The sequence below is a fragment of the Charadrius vociferus genome, unplaced genomic scaffold (genome assembly GCF_000708025.1).
Source record: "Charadrius vociferus isolate BGI_N301 unplaced genomic scaffold, ASM70802v2 scaffold380, whole genome shotgun sequence".
NCBI classification, from domain to species: domain Eukaryota; kingdom Metazoa; phylum Chordata; class Aves; order Charadriiformes; family Charadriidae; genus Charadrius; species Charadrius vociferus.
The window spans coordinates 1,388,280-1,404,510 of NW_009646428.1; positions in this window are offsets into that span (position 1 = coordinate 1,388,280).

The following is a 16,231-nucleotide window of genomic DNA, read 5'->3' on the forward strand; positions in this document are numbered from 1 at the left end:
CAAGAAAACAGTAAAAAGAACTAGCATGTAGTGCCAGACCAACAGGCAGCCTCCCTTCCTCTGAGACAGGAGACCATGGGGAGACAGAGGATGGTGGGAGAAGAGCTCCTCAACTGGAGGCATCAAGAAGGAAGCTCATGCCTACAAGCAAGAACGCCGGGTGTGGTAGAAGCACCTATACACCGAGGTCTGCCTCCAGTTCTGGTTTAGTGCTATCACAGGAACAAAGCCCTGTTATGCCACTACCCAGCTCATGCTGCATGAGCAAACATCACCTACCCCAACCCACCCTGGGATGTTATCCATGCCAACACTTTTTGCACAGATCTCGAATTTGGCAGAAGGAGCCCTTTACCACATGTAGGGATTTTCCATGCTGGGGGAATTCCTCCCTGGACAGAGGAGAGATTTCTGCCTGGCTGTTTGCTGCCACACAGGCCTTCACTAGCTTGCAGAGTCACATTTTGATAGTGAACCAGGCCCAAGGATCTGTGGATTCATTACAGATATTTTCAGTTTTACCTCAGCGATACCTAGTATTAACACTTTTTAATTTAAAACACAAAAGACAGCTCTGGCATCCACCAAACACCCACTCGTTCAAAAGAAATTCGTAAGGGTTAATACCCCTTCAGAAAGAAACAGCAGCATAACCACCGCTCCTCCCGCACCATCTATGGTAGCGGAAGGCTGTACCCCAGGCGCGTTGCAGTGGCGCGTGAGCAGCCAGGCAGGCACAGCATGTTTCTTACCCATCCATTCCAAACACAGAAGGATAAGACTTTTCAGAGGGATTAGAGTTTAAACATCTGGAAGTTAAACATTTCCTTATTCAGTTAAATCTATCAGTTTTGTTTAGTTACGTTCCCTTCTCAGCAGCCTCATCCAGTTGACTGCCATGACACATGTTCCAGCTGTTGCCTGAACCCACGATTCCCGTACCACTTATCACCCACATGAAAAAGCCATCCCCGCCTCCCAAAAGATGCTATCATCTCCAGGTACTGCAACACTGACAAGTAACTTAAAAAATTCATTGGGAGACCACCCATTCAACTGAAGCCTCAGCTGGTAAGTGGACCTACACAAAAGTAACGAGGAGCCACACATTTGCTGCAGGAGAAGCAGCCAATGGTAACCTATTAGTAGTGTGTACAGGTGCCATTATAGCCTCTAAGTTGCAATACATCTCTGAGTTCAAAATACAAGACCAGTAAACCCTGATTATATTCTAGAACTCCATATCTTCCATCATTTTAATGACTGGACAGGGGAGGAGGGAATTAAATTTTCCTTGGTCAGGAGCAGAGGTAAGAACTCACAGAAAGGGATGACCCAGAAAACCACCAATGGGAAGACTTGCATCTGGATTAAGAAATGCAGCTAGGATCTGTTATTATATTCATACATATTCCTGCTCTGTTAAAAATTCAGACACAAATTCTAGTAACACACAGCGAGTGGAAAATTCTGACTTATGTATTTCCACTGACTCTTACATGTGAAACAAAAAGGCTAAGGCTGCACAGGGGAAAAAGAGTCAGGGTGCTAACATACTTGCTATTAGCATGGAAAGATGCACATATTTCAAGTTCTGATGTTTGTAAAAATAAGGGTTTATTTTGAAGTCATCACCCTCTGAAACCAGTAATTACTGTCACTAAAAATTGTGATTTAAGTTTGAATGCATGCATGTTTGGGAACTTGCATAGTTTAGAGGAGGAAAAAAAACCAAACATACTTAAGTATTAGAACCTTTACAGCAATAAAACCCCTTGACTTCCATTTTGCAAAACAATTATTCCGGATACAGTTACATCTTTATGACCAAAATGTACCATACCAGCCTTACTTTAAAATTAAAGTCCCTGTACTGTTCCAGTATGTGTCATGCACTTTTTGGACATGGAAAAAACTGTGGGCATGTCATACATTATTTGAACTGAATACTCACAAAGGATACGTGACAGAATCTATCAAACTGATGTATGACTTCTTTGCCATGAGTCAGATACATTTTTACCTCCCTCCATGCTTCTATTCCATTCCTCCCACTGGTAAGAAAAAATAAAATCTTCTCCATTTGTGCATGGAAACATTAGTTCCACCCTTGACTCATACCTTGCTTTTATGACTCCCTTCCAGCTGAACAGTCTGAAGGTGTACACAACAAAGCCAAACTAATTGCAAAGATTCGCTTTACCAGAGTAGCTCAGTCCAACACTCACCCAACATATTTTGTATCGTTCCCTCCTGCACAATAATATTCTCCCATCAAGCTTTGTTTTTGCAGCTGTATTATCTTCTTCACTGGAATATCTGATATAGCACGAAGAACTCTTGTTTCACATACTACTGGATGGTCCTGGCACAACCAGAGGCTTTTTTTCTTTCACCAAGCAGCTTTTGAACACTTCTCTTTCCCAGTCAATCTGTTTCTCAGGCAAACTCTGGCAGGTGCAGGTCTAAACGCATATATGCTTCCTCTCAGGGAACATGTAATATAGCCTAGAAAAATTGCATTCCCCCAAATTGTGAGTTAAGTACAAGCAAGCGGTCTGGCTACCCACAAGAGCAAGAAAAGCTTGATTCTACATCTGATTCTACACGCCCAGTTCTGAGCCAGGACTTGAACCTACATCTCTAGAAGACGCTCGATTCTAAAATCCGTTTCTTCTCCTGTTATCGTTCTGCTTTGTACAAATATGCCAATATTCAATGGATACCATATACTGCATGAATACCTTAATGGTGATATTAATCTCCTTTACTCTCTCCCTTTGGCCTAATACCATGTCTTTTCCCTGGGCATCTCTTACTACCTTTTTTCGTCAGCAAGTTATTTTACTTGCAGCTGTTAACTACAGTCCCATAGATGTAAAAGGGCTATTTCAGCAACTGGTATATAGTTGGAACCCAAAACTTCCTTTCACAAATACCAAACAAAAAAATAAAAAAGCTTTTATGCTTGCTGAAAGAAAACCAAAACAATATTAGAAAATAAAAAAGGAATGCCCTACCCTATCTTCTGACATTGTTTAATGAGAGGTTTTATACTATGTTCAGTGAAGGGGGCTTCTCTGAATGGCATTTGGAAAGAATGTAGCCAAGACCTGGGTGGGGTGTGGGTGGCCTCCCTGAAGATATTTTCCTTTTCTATTCACGTAGCTACTCTGTGATCTTCCTTCCTGTAACTTAATCACTAAACTAACATCAGAGACTGCTCCCACTCAACCCCAATGCATCACACAGTTGACCCTACCAGAAGACATTACCAGCCAAATTACATTTTTTCCTCTTCATGTTCATTTCCAGTGCAATGAAGGGGGTGGGGAGATCTGCACTTAAAACAAACTGGTAAAGTCGGGGGTTTGGCCAAGATATGTTTGCAAATATGTGCCATTAGGATCTTCCACGATGGGGCTTCTTTGTTTCATTTGTTCCAAATGAAGTACTTGAGAGAAGGTAAGGGAAGAGTTGCATTCAGTTAACCAAACAAACACTGAAGGAAAATGACAGAGCCTTGAGGGATAGAAAAAGGGAAGTGATTTGAGGATATGATCATTCTACGTTTTCCATACCTTCTTCTTGCATATGACAAAAGCTAACTTAACAGACATCAAAAGTTACAGTCATCTGTTGGCTGTTTGATAACTGGTGCAAAATTAAGCTAAGTGACTGACTCTAGTCACTTTTGGACACTTCTACGTAACTAAAAATCACCACTTTAATTGGCACAAACAGCAATCTCAGAGTTTTACTGGAAAGATTAAGGACCAGCCAGCCTCCAACACTGGGTTCATGTTAGCTGCAAGTCCTTCTCACAACACTGATGGGACAGCATGAAGCATTTGCTTCCCTACAGCCCATGTTGTGCCATGGCTAAGTTTCAGACATTGGACAGAAGCGTAAACATCATGCCTCCAGCCACCTTCTGGTACGATTTCTCTCTTGCTTTCCTGTACTCATCATTCCACGTCTTTTACATTCTTATTACTATCCATGTTTCCAGAGTGGCACTAGTGCGAAAGCTGCTACAAGTTTTTCCCTTTGCAAGGAAGGAGTCCACAAGCTACTACCCCCCTGCTACTGTACTGGAAGGAGAAGTCCTGTTCAGCTAATCCAAGAAAGAGAGCATTTTACAGTGTTTCAGCATCAGGAGTAGGCTTTTGAGGTTAATCTCTTCATCTTCCCTAGTTAACTGTACTTTGGTTTAACAGCCAAAGAAAAGGTGGAGAGGGACTCTTTACGAGGGAACATAGTGAGAAGACAATGAGTAATGGTTTAAAACTGGAAGAGGGGAGATTTAAATTAGATATGAGGAAGAAATTCTTTACTCTGAGGGTGGAGAGACACTGGCACAGGTTGCCCAGAGAAGCTGTGGCTGGCTCATCCCTGGAGGTGTTAAAGACCAGGCTGGATGGGGCTTTGAGCAACCTGGTCTGGTGGGAGGTGTCCCTGCCTGTGGCGGGGGGGTGGAACTAGATAATCTTTAAGGTCCCTTTCAACCCAAACCATTCTATGATTATATTGCAAGGCTGTCTCTGGGCATGCAACTTGACTCTTTGTGGTGGAAAGTAGAGATATGCTCCAACTACGCAGGTAATGTGCTTCACCTGCTAGTAACATTCATTTCATAAGATTTGACTAGAGCTAGTCTACAGTGCGTGAAATTGATTCAAGGAAGAAGAAACCAAAACTGGGACACGCACTCCAGGAATACACCTAACACAACCCACATATAATGGACACTCACTCCAGACCAGACCTAATCAAAGATGAATCGCCCTACAATGCATAGATTGTGTAGATGTCCACATCCCAAACACCACTGCAGTTTACACATGTTCCTACCAGGACACATAACAGTCAGGATCCATGGTACAGGGCACCGCTTGGTATCTGGTCTCCATAGCCCTGCTTTAGAAGATCCGTGAAGTGGGACACTAACAGTTTACTTGAAAGTGACTGCTCTCTGCTTCTGTTTCTAACCAGCTAGGCACTCTGGTCTGATTCTACAATTGTCATTTTACAATGCTCAATTACTAGCCAAAGAAATGAGCTGGGGTAAAGCTGAGAATACGCTTAGCTCCCCTTGGCAACACTGAAGAGCCATATATCACAACATTACATCACCATCTCAACATATGTTGATGCAGGCTCTGACAACCCCTTCAGGTCCCTGTTTTTCCCTGTGTCATTATACTTGAGTCTACTTTCCCTTTAAGGTATGGGGAGCACTTTTTGGCTGGATTCACTTGGCACACACTTCAGGTCAGGTGAGAGGAGTGGGAAGGGAAAATACCTACTTTGAGAATCATACTAGTTGAGGCCTAATAGCCCAGTGCTCTCAAGATTTGGGTGGCTGTGCAAGTATAAACCGGCAAAATTGAATTTACCAGAAGTTCTCAAGCAGTTATGCTATCAGGTGGCAAATGAACAGGGATTTTGTGGACCTAAATGGTAACTCAAGTATGCAAATATAGAACAAAACCAAAAAATTGAAGACTGCTATATAAGCTCTGATCAAAGGTCCATTGTGTCTAATGTAACAGCTATGATAGTAATCAATAACATATTAATAGCAAAATATGAGAACTGGAAAAGTAATGGTACTCTCCTGGTACCCTCTCCCAGCCCTAAATGAGCTACCGGTTAGGGTATTCAAGCCAGAAACAAAATATTTAATGGTTTATTTCTCCCATTTGTTTGTTCAATTGGTGGATTTTTTTGAACTGATATTGCAGAAGGTCATACCTTGCCATTGGCAAAAATTAAAAAAAATCCCATAAGTCCTGACTTGCAGTCACAGTGTCTTTCCTTATCTTGGAATATTTTATTATGTCCCCAAAACCAAATAATTAGACAGTCAAATTGAGTATTGCTAGTTCATTTGTGGTTAGTAACCAAAGGGAGACATGTAAAAAGGTGTTTTGTGTTCAGGGTGATTTCTTCCTCTTTTGTTCATCTAACCACCAAATAACATTTCCACACCTTAGGCCTTATATTATTAACGTAAGATAGTTATTGAGCCTATAAATTGCCCGATTTTTTTCTAGTGGTTGGCTAGGCACATTCTGTTTAATTAGTTTAACACCACTGGGATTTTAACTTTGACATCCATAGGAGTCATGAGTGCCCAGATCCTATAAAACAGCATTAAATGTTTGTATATTTAAGCAAATAGATTTCCAACATGGATTTTAAATCACTGTGTGATTGCTTGTCCAAGTCTATATTCTGGAACCTATTTTCTGCTTTCCTGCCACTACAATGCCCAGAAGAGCATCAGGAATGTAGAGAACATTGCTCTTTGACCTTGTGTGAGATGTTTGTGACCAAATATAGAAGTAATAGAGCTCTCTGCTTGTAGGGGTTTTTTTTGGGGGGAGGTTAATTATCTTAAATATTTTACAGATCGATGCTATTTAAATGAGCTCTGTCACTCATAACTGTGATGTTATTTTGCTGTGTCTGCTTTTTATTAATGTTCAGACATAACGCTTGCATAAAACATAGCCCTTAAAAGCATTGTATGACCTTAATTCTTATTTGGAGAAGATGCTCCTCAGCATCTTGCAGAGATGCTATCAAAAGGAAGGTGTTGGGAATCTTATTACTGTCTTGCAGATGACCAGACTATGTGCTTCCAAAATCTTCCTACAGTTTGCAGTGGCATCTGTGAGGAGTAGAATTAAAATGCTTCTAGCTCATTCAACTTATACTATATCACCATACCAATGAAAGCCTAAAAGCTTAGTTTAGGAATTTATCCTGCTTCTTCAATCATGTGGTCCCAAGGCTGCAGCGAACACACACCCTACAAATAGTTCAGGTCAAAAAAACATTTAGAAAAGACAATTCAACATCTTGTGTTAGCATCATGTCAAGCTCTCCACTGTGAAAGGCCTGTGCAGATACAGCTAATGTTGGCTCACCTTGCCAAGTTTCTTCTTTAGTACATGGTATATAGAATTAGGGCAGTGGTACATGTAAGGTTGAAAGGAGTTTCTAAAGGTAGGAGCAAGTGAAGCTTGCTGCTGACAAGAGTAAGTATGGTTCTACTGATGCAAAGTCATTGGGGGTGCTAGCTACCAACAAAGATTTTTCCTCCCTTTCTATGGTCCCTAGTGTTCCTTCCAGGATAGATAAGTTCTTCCTTGGAATTAGGTAAGGAAATCAGAAGAAGAAAAAAAAAAAAGGTGGGGGGGAGGGGGGGCAGAGCAATAGGGAAGGCAGCCAACACACTTGGTAATAATGAACACAGTTGGGTAATTATTCAATTATTTTTCCAGAGAGTATTCATTTTCCCCAGAATAGCAAAAATAATTCAGGTTATCCAAAAGCAATGTGACCAACTTGTTTCGGAACTCATTAAATATTTGTAGGTGTTTGGGGGCATGAAAGGCTAGATTAACACAACAGTTGCTGCTCCCTCCATTCCTTTTGTTCACTTAAACTTGGGTTTCTCAAAATTTACTTTCCTTCCTCTGCCCAAGGGAACCCAAATCAGGATGCTCACCTTGTGGTGAATAAGTTTCTGGCTACAGATATTTTTCAGTCTGTCTTGATGAAGCTGATACACTTTGTAAAGCTGAGACACAGCAAAATGAGTCAAAAGGCTAACTCTCACTTTGCGCAGTCATCCAGGGATGACATATCACTGTCACGAGGCCTTGTTTTAGCAGATGGTCTCCCACTGAAGTAGCAAAGAAGAGCAGAGCTTAAGAACAGCCTGGTAGTGAGCACATTCGCTCTTGGAGAAACAGGGGTAAAAACCTGCACCAGTGTGGCAGAGGAGTCGTCGCACCTGGACCTCCCACAGTTCAAGTGAATAATCCAAATCCCTTCACAGTCACAACACAACTCTTATGAATCCAGTCCTTCATTTCCCTTTCAAGTGCCCAAAGCACTTGGGGCAGGGCAGGGGGAGAAGACGCATACACATTTCAGATAAAAGAGAGGGACAAGAGTATTCAGCTGCTTGCTCCACACAAACTTTGTCAATGTGACAGCTGAAAATATGAAGCCCCCACATTCTGAATCCTTGCACAGAGGTCAGCTGCATCTCCTCAAAATATTGCCAAATTTTAAACTACATCTACTCACCAGAAAAGTATAGTAAGTGCTCAGAACAACAATTGCCAGGTATAACTTCCCATTTTGTTGAAGATCTTGAGGTTTAGTTTTATTCTGACTAGGAACAAAAAAAATCTGTAAAAATAAATTTTAGGGACAAAAAAATTTAACTTAAAACACATTATGGGGTTTTTCCCTTACTGCCTAAACAGCAGAGTACAGATTCCACATTTCAAAAAGTATTCTGAAATAACTATATCTAAATTTTGCCTCCTAATGATAAAAAGGCACTTGAGCCTTCCTGTTTTTCTTCAGAACACCTCAGTGGAAACAGTTTCACAGCCTGCCTCTATTTCACTGAAACAGAATTTTCTCCAAGAACCCAAATGATCCTAAAAGGGATAACAACTGAAAAAGAGCACGTAAGCTGTATTTCTAAGTTCCAAAGCCATCTCTCAGTAACAGTAAGACCTACTGAGCAAAGTTGTTTGCTGAATAGTCGCGTAACCTTGCTACTGCAGAGTCTGGGAATGTACTCCTTTATAGCTGCTGTATATGTGACAAAACTGTGTGGCTATTCTGTAGACCTTAGCTATACGCAAGCGCCAATGGGGAAGGAAAAAGAGCAAATGCTTGGGGCAAAGACAAAATGATCTCTACACAATCACTTTCCATGATTGTTCTAGCGAATTAATTTACTTGAAGGCATGGCGGTAGAAAGGAACCTTTTATACAAATATTTTTATGTATTACCCAAGGTTAAATTAAAACATTTACTTCAAAATCAGGACTTTGATCAAAGTTACACTCAGATAATCAAGACTTACAAATATTTCAGCCTAAGACACTGAAGATTTCTTGAACATGCATCAAAGATTGTTCTCCTAGATCATCTGCTAAATAGTTTTGAAAAATAAGTGTGAGAACTGTAACTCATACATAGCTCATTCTGAATCATAATCTTCCTCTCCCGAACTATTTGTTCACTAAGCATTGCTTAAACTCCATACTTCAGAGAACACCAATTAGAACGACAATAAAAGAGGGAGAGGAACAATAAAATATTCTCAAACTAGAAAATGCCAAATTATACCCAAGGCAACTATGCAAGGTACTGAATGATCTTTGTGAGTAATTCCACCCACAGAACTCCTTCACAAGCAGTTTCACTATTTCTGAGGGAAGTCTGTATTTTCCTGAAAATAAGAAAAAAGCGGGATTTGTTTTAATCCCAGGGGTATAGGGTAAAATTTGAGATTAGCCTCTTCATGAGTAAAGGACGTAACAAAATACCTGCAAGAACATGCTGGCTTCATAAGACTTGTACTATTTATATCAGGTTTGTGTTTGACTCCAGCATCTCATCTCTGCTCATGTATTTAACAGGTCAATTGTTAGGATAATCCTTAGCATCCTCTGCAATCTAGTCCTGGAGTCACTGATCTAACTCTCTCCAGGAAGAGGGGCTCTATAGATCATACTCCCTACCAAGAAGATTTTTGAACTGAAGACACAGCTCTTATGGGGCTCAGCCAAGCAGAATGGATTTCCTGAGGCCCAAGAAAAGATGATAGTATACAGATAATTCTGTTCATCAATAGATCTTGGAGAGATCCTAAATGGAAAGACAGTGGGAAGATCCAAAATACAGGGTGGAAATTCCAAGTTTTTTTACACTGATCAGTGTCATAAACTCAAGTTAGCATGGTGTTTCAGCTAGGGAATTCATTGCTAATTATAGAGCTTGTCTCCAAATGGTTTATGCTATACTAAAATCAAAAACTATTTTTTTTCCCAGGAAACTCAGTCATATTCTTGTCTGTGTACCTGTTGCCCATCCCACCGGCTCTTGTTTTGTACAGTATACTTCCATACATTAGAGCTCAGTTCCTATACAGTAGCGACTGCTATTTGACCAGACAGAAGAGCACAGTCCTGCACTGAACATTAAACACAAAACTTGCAAAAAGTCAAACAGCTAATCCAGCAAGGGGCCTTGTTGCTGCAGGTTTTGTAACTCACGAGGAAAGCCTGTCTGCACCTACCTTAGCAGCTGTAGATTCGCGCTTACCACAGCATGGGTGTGAGCCATGTTGCTACCTCCTACTGGAGACCCACACTCTGTGAGGCCTATTGTTCTCTTTCCTGATGATTTCCATGAGGAGATGCTTTCCCTATACTTTCCTGTTTTTACTACTCCCCCCGCCCCCCGCAATGGCTCTAAGGGGTAGAGACTATTACTATTAGCTGACATTAAATGGTCAATCTTGAAACCCAAGTTAATCTCAGTGAAGTAAACAGAAACTGCACATGTTCCATATCATACTCAGTAAGACAGAACATATAAGCACCATCATTAGATGAAGCTCTCAAGCGACAAGAACTCATCTCTCCCCTTATCTGTACAGGCTTTCTCTCAGGAAAGAAAGCCCACAAGAACAGGGCAGCCTCTGATGTTATCGGCAGTAAGCTAGCCCGCAAGAAAGTCACACACACAGTCCCATGGAGAAGCTGGTTGATATTTCTGCAAACACTGTCCACAGGCTGTCTCTATCCCCAAGTGAGAACCGCCCCTGCCTTTCTTTCATACGATAACGACAACATTAGGAACTAGAACCAAAAGGAGGTAGGCGCTATCTTTTCCGTGAAACACAATTTGTGGGGTTTTTCATACCCAGCCTAAGAGTGACAAATGTCAGGATAACTTGTGAAATAGAAACTGGTTCTTCCCCCCCAGAAGAATACCTTTTTGGAAAAAGGGTACTTTTTACCTCCACAGGCAAGTTTTACTCTTCCCCAAATCAAAGTACTTGTTTTCCCCCCTAAGTGCATAGGACGCTTCTCTTGTGAAAACAAGCTAAAGTTGCAACAGTAATAGAAACAAACTTCACACTGATTCTTCTTGTAGCTTTCTCTGTTTGCAAGCTACATACATTGCCTCCTCACCTGGCTGTCCTCATTCAAGCAAATCTCTTGCACTTGTATCATGACTGCAAAGTTCTCTTTGTAAAAGTTACTTACAAAGGGGCATTTTGTTTAATTTCAATTGCAGTTTGGCCATATCCTAAAATGGCCACAAACTCTGAAGTTGGGGACAGTGGATAGCCACAAAGTCTGTGCGATTAGGCTGACGTATAGCAATACTGCCACAATCATTCCCCCCCGCATCATCCTTTCTCCCGTAGTTAATAACTGAACTCTGTCTTCAAATAGTTTTTTTCAGTGCTGCCGCAAGCCCCTCTTCCTCAGAAGACGTCCTGAACTTTCATGAGTCATTTGGCCATTAGAGAAAGGAAATAGGGTTCAAAGCTGTAAAACAGCAAATGCCATGTCAAGAGCAAGAATTTGTAGCAGATACTGTGACCTGGCTGGTTTATTTATCTGTATTCAAGTGCAACTGCCAGTCTCAGAGATAACATTATTGAAATTCCACCACTACGTGAACAACATGCTACAACTTGTTTCCTAGCACAGTTTATTACTAAGTGATTCTTACAAGAAATTCAACATACTTCTGTCCAGAATTGGAGCATTTCTACTCCCCAGACTCAGAGCTTAAGCTTCCAGGAACAAAGTGAGAGTGTTTTGGTATCTGCAGGGCAAACAGCCTTTCCCATTTTTGCAAGACAGAAAGTAACCATCAGTGGAACCTCTGTATCTCCAGTTTCACAAGTGGCTGGCGCAAAGAGAATCAGTAAAGATTTTCATTTTATTTGATAGAAACATTTCTGATACTAGTAATTCACTTCTACTCTCCACAAAATAAGCCCTGATTTGCCTTTAATTCACAACTGGAACTTAAAAATTAATCATCAAGAATTCAAACACCTTCACTGTAATTTCTCTGGGAAGGGATGTTTTAGACCATCACAGATGCTCCCAAGGAGCATGTCTGCAACAGCATTTCTCCTCTCAATAACTAAAGCTCTTCAAGAAATTCAATAAAAAGCAAAGGAGAATAAAAATTAAAGTTGGGGAGAGGGAATATCCTGGAGGGGAAGCAAGAACAAAACCATGCAGGCTTATGCAGCCAGCCATCTGCAAAGCTGAAGGTTTCACAAAGAAAAAAAAGCCTCTACTGTTCCTGAATCAATGACTTCCCATTTACAAGCTAGCTGTATAGAAAGAGATTCAAAATGGCTCTCAAGGAATTCATGCCAACCGTGAGGTCTGTTTTCTCGGCTGTATTTCCCCCCCTCCCCCCTTTCTTTCACAGTCACAAAGATGCAAGTATTTATCAGTCCTGTACCCCTGCCAGCATGCACTGGAATGAGTCAAAGGGACCTGGCATTGAATCACAAGGATTTGTGTTGCTAATAAATACAGCAGGCCTCATCCATTGTTGATTAAGTTTGACTGAAATCTAAACACCAAACAACAAACACTTCTGAACTGCTTTGGTACCCATTAGTTTGATGTGTTTATTAGACAAGACTGTATTCTTTCAAGTTTATTAACAACAGATTAGAGCATCTGCAAACAAATATAGGAGTTTTATTATTTAAAGGTGTGGGCACTATACACTAATGTTTTTTAGGATTTGACAATAAATAAAAACAAAAATCCCATATCAAATTGTACTTATGGTGGAAAAAAACCCCTAGTGAATATTGAAGAGCAGCACAGTGCCAGCCCTTCACATTTTTAGAAGTTTCAGCTCGGAAGATGACACCTCTGGAACAGCAAAGACTAAAAATAAATTAAAAAAGAACACAAACAGGGGAGGAACCACAGAAGAGGCACTAGTTCACAGAGGGTTCATAGTAAATAGGAGGGGTTCGGTACTTTTGTAGAATATTTCACAGCTAAAGAAATTCCTTTAATCCCTGAATTAAGTTGCAGGAGATTTTATTTGCCAAATCAATATACAAGTATTCCAGCAGAGCTCAGCAAAACCATCAATTCTCACTATTAAACTTTGCAATTTTTTCCCCCCAAAGATTATGTCTTACAAACAGGTGTTTACTGGGCTGAAACATCCAGTAACAACCAAACAAGCTGTTAGCAAAACATTTATTTGCTAGTTAAACCTTATAAACATTTTGGTATCACCCTGCTCTCTGACAGTCAGTTTCCCTGGGTCTCCACAGTCTTTCTCTCTGCAGCTCTCCCCTCTACACTTCATTTGTGGAACCCAAACTGCAGCAGAAGCCAAGAGATGCTAATTCATAACGCGACTGGCAGCTGTTCTTGCACTGTAAGTGACTGACCAACATCTCTTGAGCTATTCAGGAGCTGGGCTTCAGTGGGGCCTGCTGGATAACTCAGAGCAACGAGACAGTAGGGATGGGAATACTGCCACAAATCTCGCCAAGATGCCTTACTCCTAACCACATGCTCAACCTTATACTGGCCTGAAACGGAGCTGAACGAGCCCAGCAAAAACAGCGTCTTCCCCTGCCCGTGACATACTCCTTGAGCTCTCCGAGTACAATATGGAGGAAGTACAATCTTGGCAGCCAGATGCAGGCTTAGAAAGGTTAACAACCTTCCACTGCACTGAGAAAATGATTGCTTTTCCAAGCCTGGAGTTTCTTAGTTTTAGGAACTCTTGAAATACCGCATCTGCTTCCAAGCTACAAAGCCAAGAAAGGCAAGCTACCTAGCTAAATTTTGTAAAATAGTGGCAGATTGCACAGCCTATGGTGGTGATACCACATTTCTAGGATTACCTACATGCATTCTCAAAGCCAAATACAACAACCTCAAGAACCTCTCTGCTGAAGTCAGAGACAAAAGCTTTGACTAGGATGCAAGTGGTCACTGCAGAAGAAAAACAGGTAAATATTCAATTTTCTACTTACACTATCTGTTCAAGACTTTAAACAATAGTAAAAGATCATTTCCCTTAATCTCCTGCCAGAAATAAAAAATAGGGTTCTGTCTACTCTTATTTTAATTCAGACTGATAGCATATATCAATATGGTTTTTGTTTCTGTCATAAGTTTGATTTTAGTTATTTCTCTTCAGACATTCACAAGCCTTTGAGTTTAGATGCCAATAAATTCAAGTGCATCATTATTACTTAGATGGATGACAACACTAAATTATCCTCCCCGTTTTCTCATATGGCATTTTAACCCAATGAAGGATCAAACCAAGGACAGTTCAAAAGGATTAAAACACAGCCACCTTTGTTTGATGCACTGAAGTCAAATAATGATTTCTGCCTCAAGGGAAGTATGATTCATAACCATTAGCTAGCAATATTTTAAAAACACATGCTACTAGAGTTTGCATCCTAAAGTTTTCAGAACCAGCAAAATTCCAGTCTACTAATATCTATGCACCCCAAACAGACTGGGCTCCAAAGATGCAATTGCTGGAGATAGTTCTATGGCAGCTCTACATGAGTTGCTGGGACAACTGCGAGAGCTCAGCCCTGAGTTAGACTGCAGAATTATAATTCTACATCAACACTGCATATTTGAGGAGAAGTTAATATTTAAATGGTGAGAATCTCACCCATGTTTTCAGTAACATAATAGTATATACTTTACCCTTTTCTTTTACCCAGGTGAACTTTCTTCTTTTCTATTTTGATTGCCACTGTACATCAGACATATTTGCACTGAGCAGGCTCTAATACCTAAGTCTTCGGTTACTTTAGTTAATTTAAAACTCAATAATAAGTAATTTTAAAAAGTCACTGCTTTCCAATAACAGCAATCTTATCCTTGTAACAGAAACTTTAATTTCTCATCACGTTGTCTGTCACTAGTTTTATTAGAAATTTCTGAATACCCTAATAAATAATCCTCAATAAACAGTGATGAAATGTTTGTCCGACAGATCAAATAGTCAAGTACCCCAATAGCTTTTCATTTAATGGACTCTTTCAAGCATTATTTTAGTGTGCTATGTTGTCATAACAATATTACAATGCCTGTTATTTGACCATAAACTCATTCAACAGGAAAAGTCATGCTGATCTTACCAAGGCTTATTAGTTTTCATTGTAGATTCAAATCTTAAGATTTACTAATCTAAAGATGAAGAGTAACTAACAGAAACTTTGTGGGGTTTCAAAGGTTGTTTTATTTTACAGTTTCTAAGAGATATGAAAGTCTTTTGCAGAATATCTTCCTATTGTTTTGAAGAACCTATCTTCACAAGCAGATGCGAACGTTGTTATAGACAAGAGCTCAAAGGAAGGCTTTGCTTTAGAGTCTCATTTGTTACAGTTTTTTACCACCATCTCCACTCTGGCTTTTACTTTGTACAAATCATTTCATGTGTTCCTATTTAAGAAGGTTGAACACAACCACTCATCCTATTTTTCTGAGATTCTCATACTATGTTCTGCTACCAGAGCCTATAGGTGCCATAAAGCAGGTTGAATTACATGGGGAAAACAATCCTCGTGCATTTTCACTGGCACATGAAAGACCACCTACCAAGGTCACCATACTTCAGCTAAATGCACCCAAATAGTTGTAAATATAGTTTTAAAGTTGGGTAACTCACTGATCTCAACTGAAATATTCTTGCTATTTTTTTTCCCAGTATAATTTGGACATATTTGCGTCCTATAAGCCAAGTCACTCACAGAATCATTGGTCAATATTCTGATTTCTACACGCGTTGGTAGAATGTTTCAATTCAAGCCCAAAGCAAAACTCACCAGAAAGACTTCAGAAATCTTGCAGACTACCTCAGGCAGTGGTAGTACACCTTCTGTGCTGACACAATCCGTTTTTCACATTTACATATGAGAAAAATGCAGGAAAAATACAAATGACTTGCCCAGAAACAAAAAGAGAGAAGTCATCTTGGTGCTGTAAAACTTTGCAAAACTCTCACTATCAAACATGGCTCTTAAAGATTCTTGAAGACATTCATAGCTTTCAGCAATATGACATTACACTTGCATCACTGGTTGCCCTCCTCCTCCTTTGGGCTTGTCAGTACGATTGTTCAAATAGAACTATGCATTTCTCCCAGCCTCATGCAGAACCACCTTTGTATTTAGGCCTATTAAGGCATCTTACCAAACACACTGAACAGGTTGGCTAACTACCAATCTCAAAGATCTTCTTACCAATACCATGCAGTGAGCAGAACACATTTCCAAAACCAAAGCATTCTTTAACACTAGATATTTGGTCCTAAACAGTCTGTATACATTTAGTTGACAAAAAATTTTATTAT